The sequence below is a fragment of the Bombyx mori genome, chromosome 18 (assembly GCF_030269925.1).
Source record: "Bombyx mori chromosome 18, ASM3026992v2".
Taxonomy (NCBI): Eukaryota; Metazoa; Arthropoda; class Insecta; order Lepidoptera; family Bombycidae; genus Bombyx; species Bombyx mori.
In genome coordinates, this window is record NC_085124.1 from 11,953,101 (window position 1) to 11,970,704 (window position 17,604).

General features: G+C 37.7%; 1 long non-coding RNA gene across 2 annotated transcripts; it reads left to right on the plus strand.

Annotated features, from left to right (window-relative positions):
* The first annotated feature begins 9,724 nt into the window (after positions 1 to 9,724).
* On the plus strand, positions 9,725 to 15,971 carry LOC134200601 (uncharacterized). Of its 2 annotated transcripts, XR_009975592.1 has the most exons (3): positions 9,725 to 9,854; positions 15,324 to 15,453; positions 15,570 to 15,971. It is a non-coding gene; the product is annotated as an uncharacterized LOC134200601 (long non-coding RNA). The 2 variants fall into 2 exon arrangements; XR_009975593.1 differs by lacking the exon at positions 15,324 to 15,453 and having other exon boundaries at positions 9,752 to 9,854.
* Positions 15,972 to 17,604: the final 1,633 nt, after the last annotated feature.

Here is a 17,604-nt window from a genome sequence, read left to right on the forward strand (position 1 = left end):
GGACATCTACAAACGTAAATGCGCCACCCACCTTGAGATATAAGTTCTAAGATCTCAGTATAGTTACAACGGCTGCCCCACCCTTCAAACCGAAACGCATTACTGCTTCACGGCAGAAATAGGCAGGGTGGTGGTACCTATCCGCGCGGACTCACAAGAGGTCCTACCACCAGTAAAAATCCCTTTGCACAAAGTTGATTGTGCGAATAGAAAAAAAATTCTAATGAGGTTAGTCAGTTTGTAGTTTGCTTGAACAGTGACAATCAATTTCACCCGTGATAAATATGTAATACTCTCAACAAATACACACAATGTCTCAAGACGAAAGTCATTGATGACATATGACACTGAGACGTCATATGAGAAGGCTCAAGGTCACCCAAAGAGCCATGGAGAGGGCTATGCTCGGAGTTTCCCTGAGAGATCAAATCAGGAATGAGGAGATTCGTAAGAAAACAATGGTAACCTACATAGCTCAAAGGATTGCGACGTTGAACAGATCGTGGGTAGAGCACATTGCTCGTAGAACTGATGGTCACTGGGACCGAAAAGTCATTGACCGGCAACCGCGTACCGGAAGACGTAGCGTGTATGTATAAATGACCTATTGAGGTTTGTGGGAATCCAATGGATGTAGGCAGCGCAAGATCGGTGGTTGTAGCCCGGCTTGGCCGAGGCTTATGTCCAGCTGTGAACGAAAGCAGTGGACGTCTGGTATCTACTGCTATTAACCTCCAACATCTTGATTTGTTTATCTTACAGTAGGCACGCCTGGCGTAGGCAGCTTTTCTATAGCACATGAGCTTATCAACGAACGAACGTACTGCTGACAGTCATATTGACATTGACAAATAACATTTGACAACTTGCAAGTGATCAATGACATTTATCCAGGGTTGCCATGTGATTAAATTATAAAACTAGTAAAATATGTGATAATGTAAATTTATGTTTTTTATCTCTTATATTTTTATATTTATAATTATTTACAAACGCAGCGCCAACCAGCTGGCCCTAAAAGTTGAATTTTTGGAAGTTTCATCCATAAGGGTGTAAAATGAGCGAAAAACCGTAGTATGCAGGGCCGTAACTTTCAAAGTAACCAAGAAGAAATTCCTAAAGCTGCTTCTGGTTAGAAATGAATGTTTGTGTATAGCGTTCTTTTAAATTATACCCCTAAAGAGTGAATTAAGAGTTGAAAGTTTATGTGCAAGGTTTGACACTTTTGATGGGAAAACAATGTAAGCTTGAAATTCAAAATCATAGCTTTATTCAAAGAAAGTCGGATATTAATATAATAAACAAATCGTACCTATTTAATTACCAAATTAAAAGTATTTTTATGGTTTAATGTCGTTTTTTTTTTCCTTATAATATTTAGAATGTTTCGAATGCTTTACAGTTCTTGACTTGTTCATTTTGTTTTTGGGTTTTTGACTTTAGAATTACGTCTACGAAAGCGAAAATTGCAAATGAATTGCTTTTTTAATTACCGTAATATTCTCTCAGAATATTTTTGAAGTAAAACTTCTTTAAATGAGGGTAACATTTTTACAGATGTAACGTCACGCAGGTATGCAACGGAAGTATCGAAAAAGAGAGACAGAGCGATCGAGACCGATTGAGAGAGAGTAAGAGAGGGCGAACGTAGCATGAAGCAACTAGCCATGGAGTGAGAGTAGGGAGCAAGCAAGTGAGAAAGATCGAGAGAAAAAGTGAGACAGAATGCTCAGTTCCTACATACTTTAAAACATATGTATAAAGTATTTTATTTTTAATACAGCGCCATCTGTGAGATGTTTTAATACTAACGTGTGTATGAAACCTCTTGTAGTGAATTTTTATTTAGGATATACATGAAGTTAAAATATCAAAACAGAGGGCGCTACCTCATACTATAAAAGGTGATTTACAATTATTTACTAATGACAAAATTTTACTAATAATATACTTAGACATTTAGGATAATTTGTATTTTAATTTTTGAAGGTTTCACTTCTAACACCTGTGAATTGCACACGTGTTATTTTTTTTTTAATTGTAATCGAATAATATTCGAATAGTAGGTTATTTTTTCTAATAAAAAGTAGATAAATTTCCCACACGCTAGATTTAGTTAGTGCTTAACCAAAACTTTCAAGATTAATGAGTAACGTCAATAAAGTAAATCATAAGTTTGCGTAATTACTAGGAGTGGGACGTAATGTTAGGCACACGGGTAGCGACCATCATCCTGCCTATTTCTGCCGAGCAGCAGTTTTACTCACGCGTTTCGGTCTTAAACTGGGTGACGGTATTCACGTTGTGGAGTCCATGGGCTTCAGTGACTACTTAACAATAGGTGGGCCGTGAGCTCGTTCATCAAACTATGTGATAAAATAATACTAATCTTACATTTATCTTTTCACTTCTTTGCCCGTTTTTTTTTGTATAACAACATCATCTATATATTAATACGTGAAGCAAAAACTTTGTATCCCTTTTTACGAAAATTACGCGAACGGAGGAGTATGAAATTTTCCACACTTATAGAGAATATAGAGAAGAAGTGCACAATGCTAATATTTTTTTTAAATAATGCGTCAAAGATACATTAAATCAATAAAGAAAACATTACACACACTACATACCATGTATTTGACGCACACACGCATGCATACTATTTATTGTCAAACTTCTGTTCTTGACGTCTGTTGTCAAATTGAGAATAGATTAAATATTGTTTGTCTTTGTTAATATTTTTTATAGTGTAGTCATGGCGAAATTTCTGATTATAGAAGTATAAAATACAATCATAATAGTGTACAAGCTTACAATTCCAATTAATTATAGTCGAATTTCGACTACTGCGGGACCTCTAGTACTACTTAATTCGTGACAGTATTTGACGCTTCTAAAAATTTTTTTTTTTTAAGAGATTTTATGACCTGGTAACTAAGACCTTTAAGTCATGTCTTATTTTACTTTATATTCTTAATTTTGTGAAAAATGATAATATGGAGTGAAATGAAATGAAGATGATTAATTTGAGACATTAATCAACTGGGATGAATTTAATGAAATGAGATGATATGGGATGAAATATAATCGCAGCAAAATGGTGGTCATTTACTGAGAATTTTTCAGTGGACTTTTTGGAGGAACCCGAGAAGTTACGTCCAGCAGCTTTGTTTCATTTTCCCACATTTGTGCACTTTCACAGATATTAAACAGTTAATAAACCACCATAATTACACATTTAAACCTGAAGAAACACTAAATAGACAAAATAAAACAAATCACACAACTTCACTCCTCGCGTTCCCGCCAAAAAGTCCCGCTTCTAAAAATGACAGTTCGCAACATAGATTATACACTTAATATATTCGACAATATAAGGCAATATTCTAAGTCAAAATGTTATTACACACAAAATTAAACATGAGAAACGTTTTTCGCAAATTATTATCTGAGACATTTCGAGAAGACTGCGTCGGAAAATCACACAGCAAATAATTTACATAATTTCAGTATTTCCCTTTTAACCTTTCAAAGAAAACGAGCGGATCTTTTTTGATGATATTCATAAGTAATGTGTTGCCTACAGCTGTTCTTGTAAAAAAAGACTGTTTCGGTCGTTGGTTTTATTCAAAAACGTACCGAGAAGTTTAATATTTCGAGTTTTAACTTATTTCTATATTATTTTTAGTGTTCCTGATTTTCGAACGACCGGGTTTGTTTGTTTCGAGGTTTATTTTTTATTTATTTTTATTGCCTGTATGTGTGGACGAGCTCACAGTCCACCTGGTGTTAAGTGGTTACTGGAGCCCATAGACATCTACAACGTAAATGCGCCATACACCACGAGATATAAGTTCTAAGGTCTCAGTATAGTTACAACGGCTGCCCCACCCTCCAAACAAGGTGGGTGGCGGCATTTACGTTGTTGATGTCTATGAGCTCCGGTGACCACTTAAGACCAGGTCGTGAGCTCATCCACCCATCTAAGCAATAAAAATAATTAAAGATAAAGTGTAAAGGTGTGCGTACTTTGTTCTTGTCTCGTATATATTTTCGGTACTCGTTACACAGGAGAAAATCCTAGCCTGGGTAAGTTGAACGGTAATTTACTGTTATTTTATAACTAAATAATTTGTAAGTTTATTACTTAGGCTACACTAACAATACTAAGTATTGGTTTGATCAATGATACGAACACTAATATTTATTATTTAGTATATTCTTCGGTTTTCTTCGGTCTTCGGAATTGATAGTAGAGCATGAGTAATAATTAGACATTACTCGACATTACTTACAATACTCGATAACTTCATTTATATAAGTGTTTGTACAGAAAATCTTTAAATGTACAATAAAAACACATACAAACAAAAAATATTAACAATAATAATAAAAAAGTATTACTTGTCGAAGTTATCCATTGAGCTGTGATTATATTAGAGCAAAAGTGTAAATTGGCTTTGTGCTTTGCCGAAATCAATAATCGTAAAATACTTTTACTATTGTACTTAAAGTTTGCTGTAAAATACTGATGCAGGAAGGCGAATGACTTTTATTTAAGCTGGCACGAAAATTCTTAAGTTTAAAATGGTGTACTAGTGATCAAATCATGTGGGCTAATGAAAATTTTTCATTCGTATATTTTAATTAACGTATTAAGGGTATTAACCCGTCGAGAACATGGAAACGTGCCAGAAAACGTTAAGACCACAGTTTTCGTCTTGTCTCTTGCGAAAATCAAGGCATAATTTTGTTTAAAAGTAAATTTGACACGTTGAAGAGGTTATTTCAAGTTTCAAAGTTTCTCAACCAGAGAGCGTTCTGTATATACATAAACACATAGATTCCGATATTTGATTATTAAATATTTAAATTTTTGGGATATTCTTTCGAGTATATCAAAAGTTTCAAGTGTCCAAATAGTACGAATTTTGATATCTAATGTACATTATAGGCAGAAGATTGGCCCGCAAAACTATATTTTAATCTTTCAACGAATTAACTCAGAAAATGTTCTGTAAATAGTTAAGAAGAATAGGTAGAAAATATAAATTTGTCTTCAATGTTTTAACTGTGATATCACTGTAGAATTTAGAATTTAGCGTATATCTTTCGCAACCTGTGGTTAGAATTGTCACATCTATATACGTGAAGCAAAAACTTTGTATCCCTTTTTACGAAAATTGCGCGGACGGAGGAGTATGAAATTTCCCACACTTATATAGAATCTATATTCTCTATAAGTGTGGGAAAGGGAAATAAGTGTGTGTCTATACAAGGAATGCAGAATGTTAATATTTTTTTTAATTATTAATAAAAAATACATTAACTCAATAAAAAAAAACATTACACACACTACCATGTATTTGGCACACACACACACACACACACGCATGCCATACTCTTTGTTTATTGTCAAACTTATCTTATTGCTGTGGTCAAATTGAGAATAGATTAAATATTGTTTGTCATTATTCATATTTGTCTAAAGTGTAGTCTCAGCGAAATATAACTGTGACTATAGAAGTATAAAATAGTCTTTGACAATAGGATCACAATAATGTTCAAACTTATATTAATAAATAACCAAATACATATATGTACATACATTATAAATATATACACCCACCGTTCTAAGCTAAATAATTCCATTTGTGCATTTCAAAAAATGGTGACACACAAAATATGCGAAAGTACCGCTCTGAATTATTCATTAGGCCCTCAAATTAAGACCTTTCATCAAAACGTGCTTAAGTATCAGTTGAACTGTAAAACTAAGTTAGGGCCATTATCTTGAGGTCACTGACCTAATTAAGGGTTAACCAAGTATTTAGTAGTACTGAAATTATTCACGTTGATTACTTGCATCACGCCTCAATTAATCACGTTCCAAGCTTCAGGCGGAAATGGTTAGGGAAGTGTATTGTACGCTCTGATAGTACTCGTATTCAGTTTATGACTATGCTAAGCTGTAGATACCCTGCTGTGCTTCAGTGAGTTTCTCGCCGGATCTCTGGATCTTGATTCGGATCCGGTGGTAGATTCTGCGTACCGCTACTAGGGCCAGTGTTAGCAAACTCTTATCAGGTTGAGCCCCGTTAGCTCACCTACCAGACGTAGCGTAGCTGGAATAACCCCTTAGGCTATTAGTGAATAGGTAGGGAGAAAAAAATGCCCTGCTAGATTCCTCTATCAAAATATTGCGGAGGTTTTGGTTCCATTAGAGAGAAATTGACTTTTCATGGTACATGATAATGAAATTTTACGTAAGCTGTTAGTGATGTGTTAGTTGAAGCAACATTGCTTCATGGGTAAGACACTTTTTATATTTACTATATTCTTACTGGTGGTAGGATCTCTTGTGAGTCCGCACGGGTAGGTACCACCGCTCTGCCTATTTCTGCCGTGAAGCAGTAATGCGTTTCGGTTTGAAGGGTAGGGCAGCCGTTGTAACTATACTGAGATCTTAGAACTTATATCTCAAGGTGGGTGGTGCATTTACGTTGTAAATGTCTATGGGCTCCAGTAACCACTTAACACCAGGTGGGCTGTGAGCTCGGCCACCCATCCAAGCAATAAAAAAAAAAAAATTGTATGGAGTGAACGAAGATGCCGGGGTTTAAATTTTATGACAATTGTCAATGTTTAACAACAGTAACTGTGCCACCCTTCTAACTGGAATGTCATTGCTGCTTCGCGGCTGAAATGGGCAAGACGGTGGTTCCAATTCGTGCGGGCTCACGATACGACTGATACTAGCAAATATTTTTATCTTGTAAAATACCGCGATTCCAGCTGGTATATAAGTGAGCTCAGAGTCGACCTGTTGTTAAGCAATACCTGGAGACCTTGGAAATTATATGTCCATGCCATTGGCATCGATAGTCTGGGGTCGAACTCTTAATTTAATTGGAATGGTGGTGTTAGGATCTCTACTGGTGGTAGAACCTCTTGTGAGTCCGCGCGGGTGGGTACCACCACCCTGCCTATTTCTGCCGTGAAGAAGTAATGCGTTTCGGTTTGAAGGGTGGGGCAGCCGTTGTAACTATACTTGAGACTTTAGAACTTATATCTCAAGGTGGGTGGCGCATTTACGTTGTAGATGTCAATGGGCTCCAGTAACCACTTAACACCAGGTGGGCTGTGAGCTCGTTCACCCAACTAAGCAATAAATAAAAAAAAGAATTAAGGTAACACTAATTTTTTAATCTAAAGGCATCACTGCTTCGCGACACAAATAGGGCAGCTAGTTAAACACACATTTAGCCAGACATCTGTACACTTTAAAATATGATATCGATCCGTTCATTACATCAAAATATTCTTTGACGTACATTTCAGCGGTACAAAGCCTCGGGTAAACAAACAAAATTCGGGTCGGAGGACTGTCTTGAAAACCTATTTCACACCCAATTAACGTGACAAAGTCCACGAGCCTCCGCTAATTGCGACATTCTTCCGAACCGGAATGCTCTTGTGTGTACCGTCCGAAAGTCACGTAGCCGGCCGCCTTCGTTACGTTAATCCTCTTATGTACGATTTAGTTTTGTTTACCAAAGATAATACCGGCAACTGAATGATCAGTTCTCTGTGTCAGTGTCTTAGAAGGGGCCCTTAGAAATATTATTATAATACATTTGTGGTATAGGAAATGATAATGAAAGGAAATGTCTTTCATAACAGAGTCTTCAGTTTATTTTGTTTTTCATTTATTTATTGCGTTGATAGGTTAACGAGCTCACAACGCGTCTGGTGTAACGGGTGTTCTTTCAAACCGAAAAGGATGACTGTTTTGTAGCAGAAAAAAGCAGGATCTTGGTATATACGCGGGAAGCTTCAATAGGCCCTAGAACCACTGAATGCCTGTTAGTGATATTAAGGGACCCCCATTGTCCGGTGAATCCCTTAGTCGCGCCCACGGCAAGAGATAAGGTAGTGCTAATCTAGGCCGACATCACACAGTCAAGCCGACAGTTCATTTTTGGTAGACCTTTGGAATATTATCTTTAGCTACTCCGACTTCCGCTAATTTGGACACAAACTGAATATTTTTGAAAATTGTGGAAAATAGTAGTAAATAAAATAAAAGTAATATATTATATAGTAATAAATAAAATTAAGTAAATAAAACTTTGCATATGACAAGACAAAACCTTTCACTGATCAAGTAAAACGCAAAATAATTACGTCTAAAATAGCTAGTAGCATTTGGACTGCAAAAATATATTCCGGATCCAATTTCAGATTTTCGTTGGAAAAGAATACTTACTATGTTAGTAACGGCATAGGATGTATTTGGTACCTATTTATTTTAAATAAAGGTCCCGTACTCACGACCGTATCGCTAGCTCAAAATTGCTTCTCTTAACATTCCGACCGAGTAAAGACGCTAGCAAAAACTAGCAAGAAAATAAATCTAGATGCACGGGACGGGCTACAAGCGATTGCGATTTCACATTCTACAAAAATCATTTTATTTTTTCACTTAAAAAAAAAAATTTGTACCATACCATGTTTGTTTGTACCATAAACTTTTTTTTGCGGCCTGGGGGTAGAGCCTCCTACGGGGTATCCGTGCCTATGGGGCACGCGGGTGATGTGGGACTTGATGGTTTGCAGATATTAGGAGCAGATCGCGGACCCAAGGATATTTTTAGGGCCCTACCGCACCAAACGACTCCACCTTGCACTCTTAAACCCGACGTCCAAACTCCGCCCAGGATCAGAACCCGGTCAGAGTAGAGGGGTTCTCGCGGCCAACACTACAACTAGATTCATGGCGCCACTCCTAGGACGTTCGATCGACGGGTTGTCAAGGCGATCAGCGAGCAAGGCTTTCACCGACGAATGACGTCAGTCTTCGCGGTAGGGCGACTCGTCAGGCCGCCCAGGCGATGCCACTGGTCTTCCGGGATACCCCACTGTGTTAGGACCAGCCTGCCGGATCGGAAAGTGATACACCGCCGACCGGGTTGCTCTTCCATAGTATGTTTCGCGACGACAGCGACGACGGCAACCCGGACCGCAGGGCGTAACCGCTGACGCGTCGGCCCATCCTCCTGGTGCCAATCCTCCTGGTAACCACCGCCTTAGAGTAACGGTAGCGTTCGGCGCAACCTTGATCTCCTCAGGTCGCTCCGTGACCATCACCGGGAGAAGACTGCCGTGAGCATCACTGCCTCCTCACACGGAAACGGCTGCAACCCATCACAACGAAAAGAACCAGTAGAAATAGGCACAACGCAATAAAATATTGCTGTAACACTATAATTACGCTTAATAATAACATTTGCGGATTTTATTTTAATTACACGATATTATTATTCGAGGTTAAAATTGTTCGTGAACCAGTATTAGATGCATATTTTAGATTCTTTAGATTATTTGGTACGTGCATATGGATTTTTTTTGCCTACATAGTCGTACATATTTTATGAGTAAACGCGCATCTCATTCTGTACGCCACTGTGGCTTAAATTAGAATTTCTAGAAATTAGTATTGTGTGGGGTAGTTAATACCTTTTGTTCCATAAATAAAATAAGCTTGAAATTATATTCTATTTATTTCAGTTATTTTGATTGTAACAGTTAAATACGTGCTTCATTCAGACTTTCCTCTATCTATTTTAATTCAAATAAGCAATTTAACTTTTAATATTTAAAATTAATATTTTGCGACCACCCTTCTCTACTATGGTTCGTTTTAATTGTTCTTTTGTTAACTGTCAACATCACCGTTGTCATATATGAATGACGTTCCGTTATTACACAAAAAATATGTCACTTCCATTTAAGTAATAATCAAAACTAGAGGTCCCGCAGTAGGCGAAATTCGACCATAATTAATTGGAATTGTAAGTTAGTACACTATTATGATTGTGTTTTATACTTCTATAATCACAAATTTGGCCAAGACTACACTATAAAAATATTAACAAAGACAAACAATATTTAATCTATTCTCAATTTGACAACAGACGTCAAGAACAAAAGTTTGACAATAAATAGTATGCATGCGCGTGTGCGTCAAATACATGGTATGTAGTGTGTGTAACGTTTTCTTTATTGATTTAATGTATCTTTATTGCATTATAAAAAACTAGCGACCCGCCCTCGCTTCGCTTCGGAAACATTAAAACACACATGAAACCAAAAAAAAAAAATAAAAAAAAATAAAAAAAAGTTGCCTATGTTCATCAGGGACAATGTCGGCTTCTAATGGAAAAAGAATTTTTCAAATCGGTCCAGTAGTTTCTGAGCCTATTCGAAACAAACAAACAAACAAATCTTTCCTCTTTATAATATTAGTATAGATAAAATAGCATTGTGCACTTCTTCTCTATATTCTCTATAGGTGTGGAAAATTTCATACTCCTCCGTCCGCGCAATTTTCGTAAAGAGGGATACAAACTTTTTGCTTCACGTATTAATATATAGATATAATTAGAATGACAGGCAACATCCACCCACATGAGTTCTAAGATCTCAGTATAGTTGCAACGGCTGCCCCGTCCTTCAAACCGAAACGCATTACTGCTTCACGGCAGAAATAGGCAGACTGATGGTACTTACCCGTGCGGACTCACAAGAAGTCCCACCACCAGTGTAAAGTTAGTGAAACGAGAGATGTTTGTTTTTACTGATGAAGTTTAAAGTTGTTGTTTAAATATTATCATTTTATTTCTATAGCCTAGCAGAACTATATAAGAATTATATAATGAGATGTTGAATTTTCCAACGTATACAAAATATATAATTTCTTGCAACTTGGACCGCGGTATTAAAAACATTCTAGAGGCGTCAAAGAAAAATCGTAACAATTTATTTGTCGGGTTCTGGCCCTGAATAGAGAGAATTCTCGCTGTCCCATCATTATCAGACCCTTTCCCTCCCCTCAGAACGCGGTGTTATGCTATTCCATATTATTAATTCGGTTATTCTATTCAAGTGCGGTACGACAAAGAAAAAAAAGACGGACTCATGAATAATAAATGAAATTTAGTTTGGACACATCTGGCCCTTCATTATTTTCTTAATGTTACCGTACCTAAATAAAGATTCATTCGTCGACTATGAAAAACAATTTTATTATTATACGATGTAACTACATATAATGGAGTTTTCATTTTAGTTAAACAAAGATTTTTACTTCGGCTTCAATTCAGCCATTCTCGGTGATTTATGATTTTCAGGATGACGTATTTACGCAAAAAATTTTTTTTAAAACAATTTACTTTATTTAATTCTGAGCATTTTCATATTTCTCTACCTTTTAAACCTTCTCTGGACTTCCACGAATAATTCAAGACCAAAATTCGCCAAATCAGTCCAGCCGTTCTCGAGTTTTAGCGAGACTAACAGCAATTCATTTTTATATATATAGATAGATTTACTTTTGTTTTATTTAAATCGTGTAATGAATATCCAAATAACGCTTTGAATACTCCCTAACATTTCTGTAGAAGAGTATAAAGCTCATCTGATGGTGAATGGTTACCGTCGCTCATGATCGTGAGCAATGCCAAGTGTACACCCGGACCGTCACGTACCGCTTGAAAAGAATAAGCATTGGTCTTGTCTATCGCATACAGATAAGAATTTGTTATTGGCGAACCTTGTCGAAGAGCTCTCGGCTTGCCAAGTGTACCATTAATGTTGTTAATAAGGTTCGTAGTCCACGTCCACACAGCCATGAAGTGGTGATTTTAGTTCATTAAAGGCCGCATAAAGGCCATTTTGCTATGAATTGGAGAAATATACCTGATGGTGGTGGCTGCCGATTGCCTCGGTTTAGTTCTGTCTTGGCTTAGAAGCTTGGACGTGGGTTGTTCAGTGATAACTCACGCTTAGGCGGAAGCCGGCGACTCCCTTTTGATCTAAAAAATGTCATAACAATTAAAGCATACTCATTGCACAGAGCCTTTGGACAGTTTGAAAGCTATTACAAGCCAAAATTAGCTTGAACATAAATTGTTAACTCCTGTTGATATAACATAGTAACAGCTTTATGTTGAGACCGATTTATTCACCACACCAAACCGCTACATACCACACAGCTTGTATAGATTAGATTTGTAATTCGATTAGTATTATCCACGTGAGCCATGGTGTCCCTCGAGCACAATACAGCCTTATGAGGTCGTCGTTGTACCGGCCGGCTATTGTTCCCCAAATATACGAATAAAACTCCGTTTTAATCTTAGATAATGTAATTAGTTTCTTTGGCCCTTTGTCGTAAAAACGGCGTGCGCCTATTATCTATACAATTGATGGGAGTCGTATATTAAGGAACGTAATTTTGTTATTTATAAATACATAAACTGGTGATGGGATGTAAGCTAAATGTTCTTAAGGACGTAAAAGTTTTACTGATGGTATTGTAAGTTAGCATGGGTAGTAGATACTATACTTTATGCATATTTTTGAACGGGAAGCAGTCGCGCGGCCCAGTTCGAAGAGTTTTTTTTTATTTATTTTTTTATTGCTTAGAAGGTTGGACGAGCTCACAGCCAGAAAGCACTATTAGACAGTAACATTGATAATAAAATGGGACTTCGACCGCATGTATTTTTTTTTCTACCTAAGCTGATGGCCTTGAGAGACCATTTCAGTGTAACCATAATAAGTAGGTGAACTCACGGGGCTCAAACCTGACGACGTTGCTAACACTAACAAGAGCAGTGCTTTGCAGAATCTACCACCGGATCGGAAACGTATACAAGTTTTGTAGAGTGTCACCTTATTTCTAAGGGATAATTTACTTTGCTTGCAAATCATCGGATAGAGCCATGTCTCAAGGACATTGACATTGTTACAGTGCTCTACGAACTAACTTAAAATATTAACAGAACCGCTGCCCCCACCCTTCAAATCGGAATGAAATAGGCTGGATGTTGTTACCCACCCGTGCGGACTCCCAAGATATTCTACAACCACTAAGAATTATTAATATTAATAATTTTTAAATATTATTGTTCAAATTTATTGTTCAAATTAATTAAGAAAATACTAACTGACAAACTTAGGCATACAATGAATAATTTAGCAGAAAATAAATATAGCTTTAACAATGTAATTAATTCACTAAAGCAAAATGTTCTCTGCATCTTGTAAAGCGCTCGAGTATCTAAGTTCTTGCTGAAGTTTGTCCATATTTCAGGGAACTTCCACCCTGAAATGAGCCTTCGGTAAACATGATGAGTTTGTATTTGATACACATAGTTGTTATTAGCCTATGTATATTCAATGTTTATAAGGTTTTAATATTTGTTTTTTCATATCCTTTAACAATGAATATTCAATGAGATTTTATTTATCATAGTGTTTTTATTGTAAAAGGCTGTATAGAGTGATGGATAACGTTCCGAAATAACGTTAATTTGCCACAATGTTTACATTTTATTTATGTTTTTTTTTTCCACAGGAGAAAATCGCCGGATCCCCACCCGCGCGGCAGGTGGGGTATGTGGGAGTTGATCCTCACTAAAAACTCCTGCCGCTCACAACCGGCACCCTACCTCGGACCGGGCCGGAGTCCAGTCGGGGCTATTGAAACGGCGGGACAGGGTTGACGCAGAGCACATTACATCCATCCCACCGTCCCACGGACGCCGGACCGGCGGCCGCCAGCGACACGGCCACCGGTTCCCTCGTTCAGCGGGCTAAGAGCCCGCCTTGATGGCGCCGCGTTACACCTTCCCCCAGAGCGGTCGGGGGAACGCGGTCTACCATCACCCGGCTTCCTACTGCGGGTGAGTGTGCAAAGCACGCCACCCCACGTCTGGGTCTCTCCCCGCACAAAACGGGTGGGACCCCTAGCTCTTAGGGGGCCAGGTCACGGATACGACCTCGGTCCCGACCCCCTGCTCGGCGGCGGCGGGTTTCTGCGTAGTGAGGAGAGCTTTGCCTCACTCGCCCCGCCGCCTCCTTCTGCGAGATGGTGACATTTTATTTATGTAGTTAAATTTTGTTAAATTATTTAGTATTTATTATATTTGTTTAAATTTGTTTAGTTAATATTTTTTGTAAATTCAAAATCTGTAGCGAAAATTCCCGAATACACTGATTCTTCATTGCCTGAAATGTAACATGATAATGAACTCTAATTGAAAATTTTGTAAATTTGAGAAGTTACTGGCTACTAGCTACTAGTACTACTACTACTACTACCGCTGCTGCTGCTGCTGCTATTGGCAGTGCATTTTCCGAACCCGCATGGGTAGGTACCACTGGCCGCGCGGTGGTAGCAGGCTTGTAATGAGCGTCGGGGAAGACGAAACACTAGATGTGCCGTACTCATTACTGTCTAATGATTTGAAAGCTGAAAAGGTTTTCGTAGTCGTCTCGTACCAAAGTAGCGACTCTGATTAAAGAACGCGATTCAGAATACCACGCTTCTGTTGGACTTATTTATCTTGATCCTATACTTTATATTGATATAAGTCGTCGTGGCCTAACGGATAAGACGTCCGATGCATTTGTATTGAGCGATGCACCGGTGTTCGATTCTCAGGCGGGTACCAATTTTTCTAATGAAATACGTACTCAACAAATGTTCACGATTGACTTCCACGGTGAAGGAATAACATCGTGTAATTAAAAACGAAACCCGCAAAATTATAATTTGCGTAATTACTGGTGGTAGGACCTCTTCTGAGTCCGCGCGGGTGGGGGTACCACCACTCGGCCTATTTCTGCCGTGAAGCAGTAATGCATTTAGGTTTGAAGGGCGGGGCAGCCGTTGTAACTATACTTGAGACCTTAGAACTTAGTCGCAAGGTGGGTGGCGCATTTACGCTGTGGATGTCTATGGGCTCCAGTAACCACTTAACACCGGGTGGGCTGTGAGTTCGTCCACCTATCTAAGCAATAAAGTATAAAAAAATAATATACAAAAAAAAAAGTGAAGAATTTTCACGCATAACATACCAGAATATTTAGTATGCTTCAGTAAGAGTCAGCATAGAGAGTAAAAAGACAAAAAAGGCAATGGGCAAACGTAATCCCCGGTATGGATTACGGAGATTTTTATTGCTTTCGTGGAACCTTTCTATGGGCTCCAGTAACCACTTAACATCAGGTGGGCTGTGAGCTCGTCCACCCATCTAAGCAACATAAAAAAAAAAGTAAATTTATTTGAAAAAAATAGCACGGAAACCTTTTAGTTTAAGCAAACCGGTAACACTCGCTACCTACTATCAGCGAATGAAACCCGTTTTGTATAGAGTAAATACTGTTTTGTTTGTAAAACTTTTGCATATACGAAGAAACGTTGATGTGAAATGTTTCCTTGTAGCGGACTTAGCGGGAAATCTCTTTTCCAGGACACGCCTCGGGCCGGATGCGAGTGCAGCCTTTGTTATTTTCCATACAGTTGCACGAATTTAGCGAAAATCGACCCTTTGTGGGGACCCGTTTGTTTTGATGAGACTTCTGTTCGTGGGGTCTCCGAATGTAACATTGTTTTTTATAATCTAGTATAAAGAACTTCGCTTAAGGCGAGATACTTTAAAAAGTTTTGAACGTGGCAGAATTTAGAATTTGGTTGAATTGTATTTTTTTTGTTGCAGTCAACAGATGAGGAAGGTGAAGTGGAAATGGTTCATTTTATGTAAAGTGTATACCGGAGACTATACACAAGACAATGTAAATGCGACCATCGGACTTGACGCGTGAGATTCAAGTTTCCATGGCATTTAATGATAGTCCCAGCATTCAAAAAAAGGTATGTTGCTTCACTGCGAGATATACAGGGATAGGATAAGATACACGTGAAGTGTACTGGTATAGTAAGAACGCTTCGGACCATTCCCATTTTACCAACACCCAAGGGATGAGATTGGGTGGTGCTATATTAGGTCACCCCGTTCCTCCTGGCAAAGAAGACACCTTTGTTAAGAAAATCGCGTTATACCATACTATTTCATTAAAATTTTGTTTATCAAAAAAATAAAACCTACTAGACAGAACAACGTATTTTTTTCTGTAACACTAAATGTGGGTTAAATATTTACATTGATCGATGTATGTGACAAGTCGGCAAATAATTTTGACACAGGCTTGAAAGTGTTTATTTGTATTAAACCTCGGCTGTCAAACTGTAAGTGTCAAATCGAGACTTGTACCCTTGTCATAATGACGCCTTAAGTCTGATTCACACTGAATGAATGAACGTGAAACACTGCGATTTATATTATAGATTAGATCTTCACCTACGAAATTTCCTTTCAACTCCTCCCGGTACACATACATCTGCAGTAATGGTAGTGCACCGGTCACCGTCCTCGTCTCGCCCATCGCGTGAGCTTGACGAGCGAATTAACCCATAGAGAGACAGGCCACTGAGTTTCTCGCCGGATCTTCTCAGTAGGTCGCGTTTCCGATCCGGTGGCAGATTCGGCGAAGCACTGCTCTTGCTAGGGTCAGTGTTAGTATCACTCCGGTTTGAGCCCAGTGAGCTCACCTACTAGCTATGGTTACGCTGAAATAGTATCTCAAGGCTATCGGCTTAGGTAGGAAAAAAATGGTAGTGCAATTTGGCAAGAAACTGTGGTGAATTATACTGGCACTAGACCATCAAACAGTGACTATGCCTTTAATTCGTCGTTATTGTATTTTTATATAAAATTTATTTGAATTTAGATTTTATTGCCAGCCATAACTAATTACGCTTCAAATGGTCAGTTTTGTAAAACGGCTACTTTATAGGTAAAAACTTATTATATATTTTTCTATGACTAAGAGTAGAATTCAATTATAGCCATCATAACGTGAGTACTGTCTCCCGCCTTGGGACTTGAGGTCGAAATCTTAATGATATTGTATTATATACTGTATTCCTACTACAATCAGAACTCAGTTTGCTTCATGGCAGTACTAATTACTAAAAGTGGTTTTAATCAAAGGATAATTTCATTGATATAAATTGATACATATTTTGGTGTATTTCATCGCCCCTGCAGTATATTATGTGGACCGGGCCGTATGTTACGTTCATAATGTTTACTTTAGAAAATGGAAATTCGATGGTAATATTGTTATATTATAGCTCCTTTCAAAATAAGCTTCTTCGTGAACTTTACTTACAAACCATAGTTTTCCGAAACTTGTTTTCTTTCACTAGATATAATCCTACAAGTTACATAAGAGAAAACTAAGTTCTTTTAAAGCAAATTTAAAAGTACTAGAGGTCCCGCAGTAGTTGAAATTCGACTATAATTAATTGAAATTGTTAGTTTGTACACTATTATGATTGTATTTTATACTTCTATAATCACAAATTTCGCCAAGGCTACACTATAAAAAAATATTAATAAAAACAAACAATATTTAATCTATTCTCAATTTGACCACAGACATCAAGAACAAAAGTTTGACAATAAATAGTATGTATGCGTGTGTGCGTCAAATACATGGTATGTATTGTGTGTAATGTTTTCTTTATTGATTTAATGTATCTTTTATGTATTATTTTAAAAAAATATTAGAATTGTGCACTTCTTCTCTATATTTTCTATTAGTGTGGAAAATTTCATACTCCTCCGTCCGCGCAATTTTCGTAAAAAGGGATACAAAGTATTTGCTTCACGTATTAATATACAGATA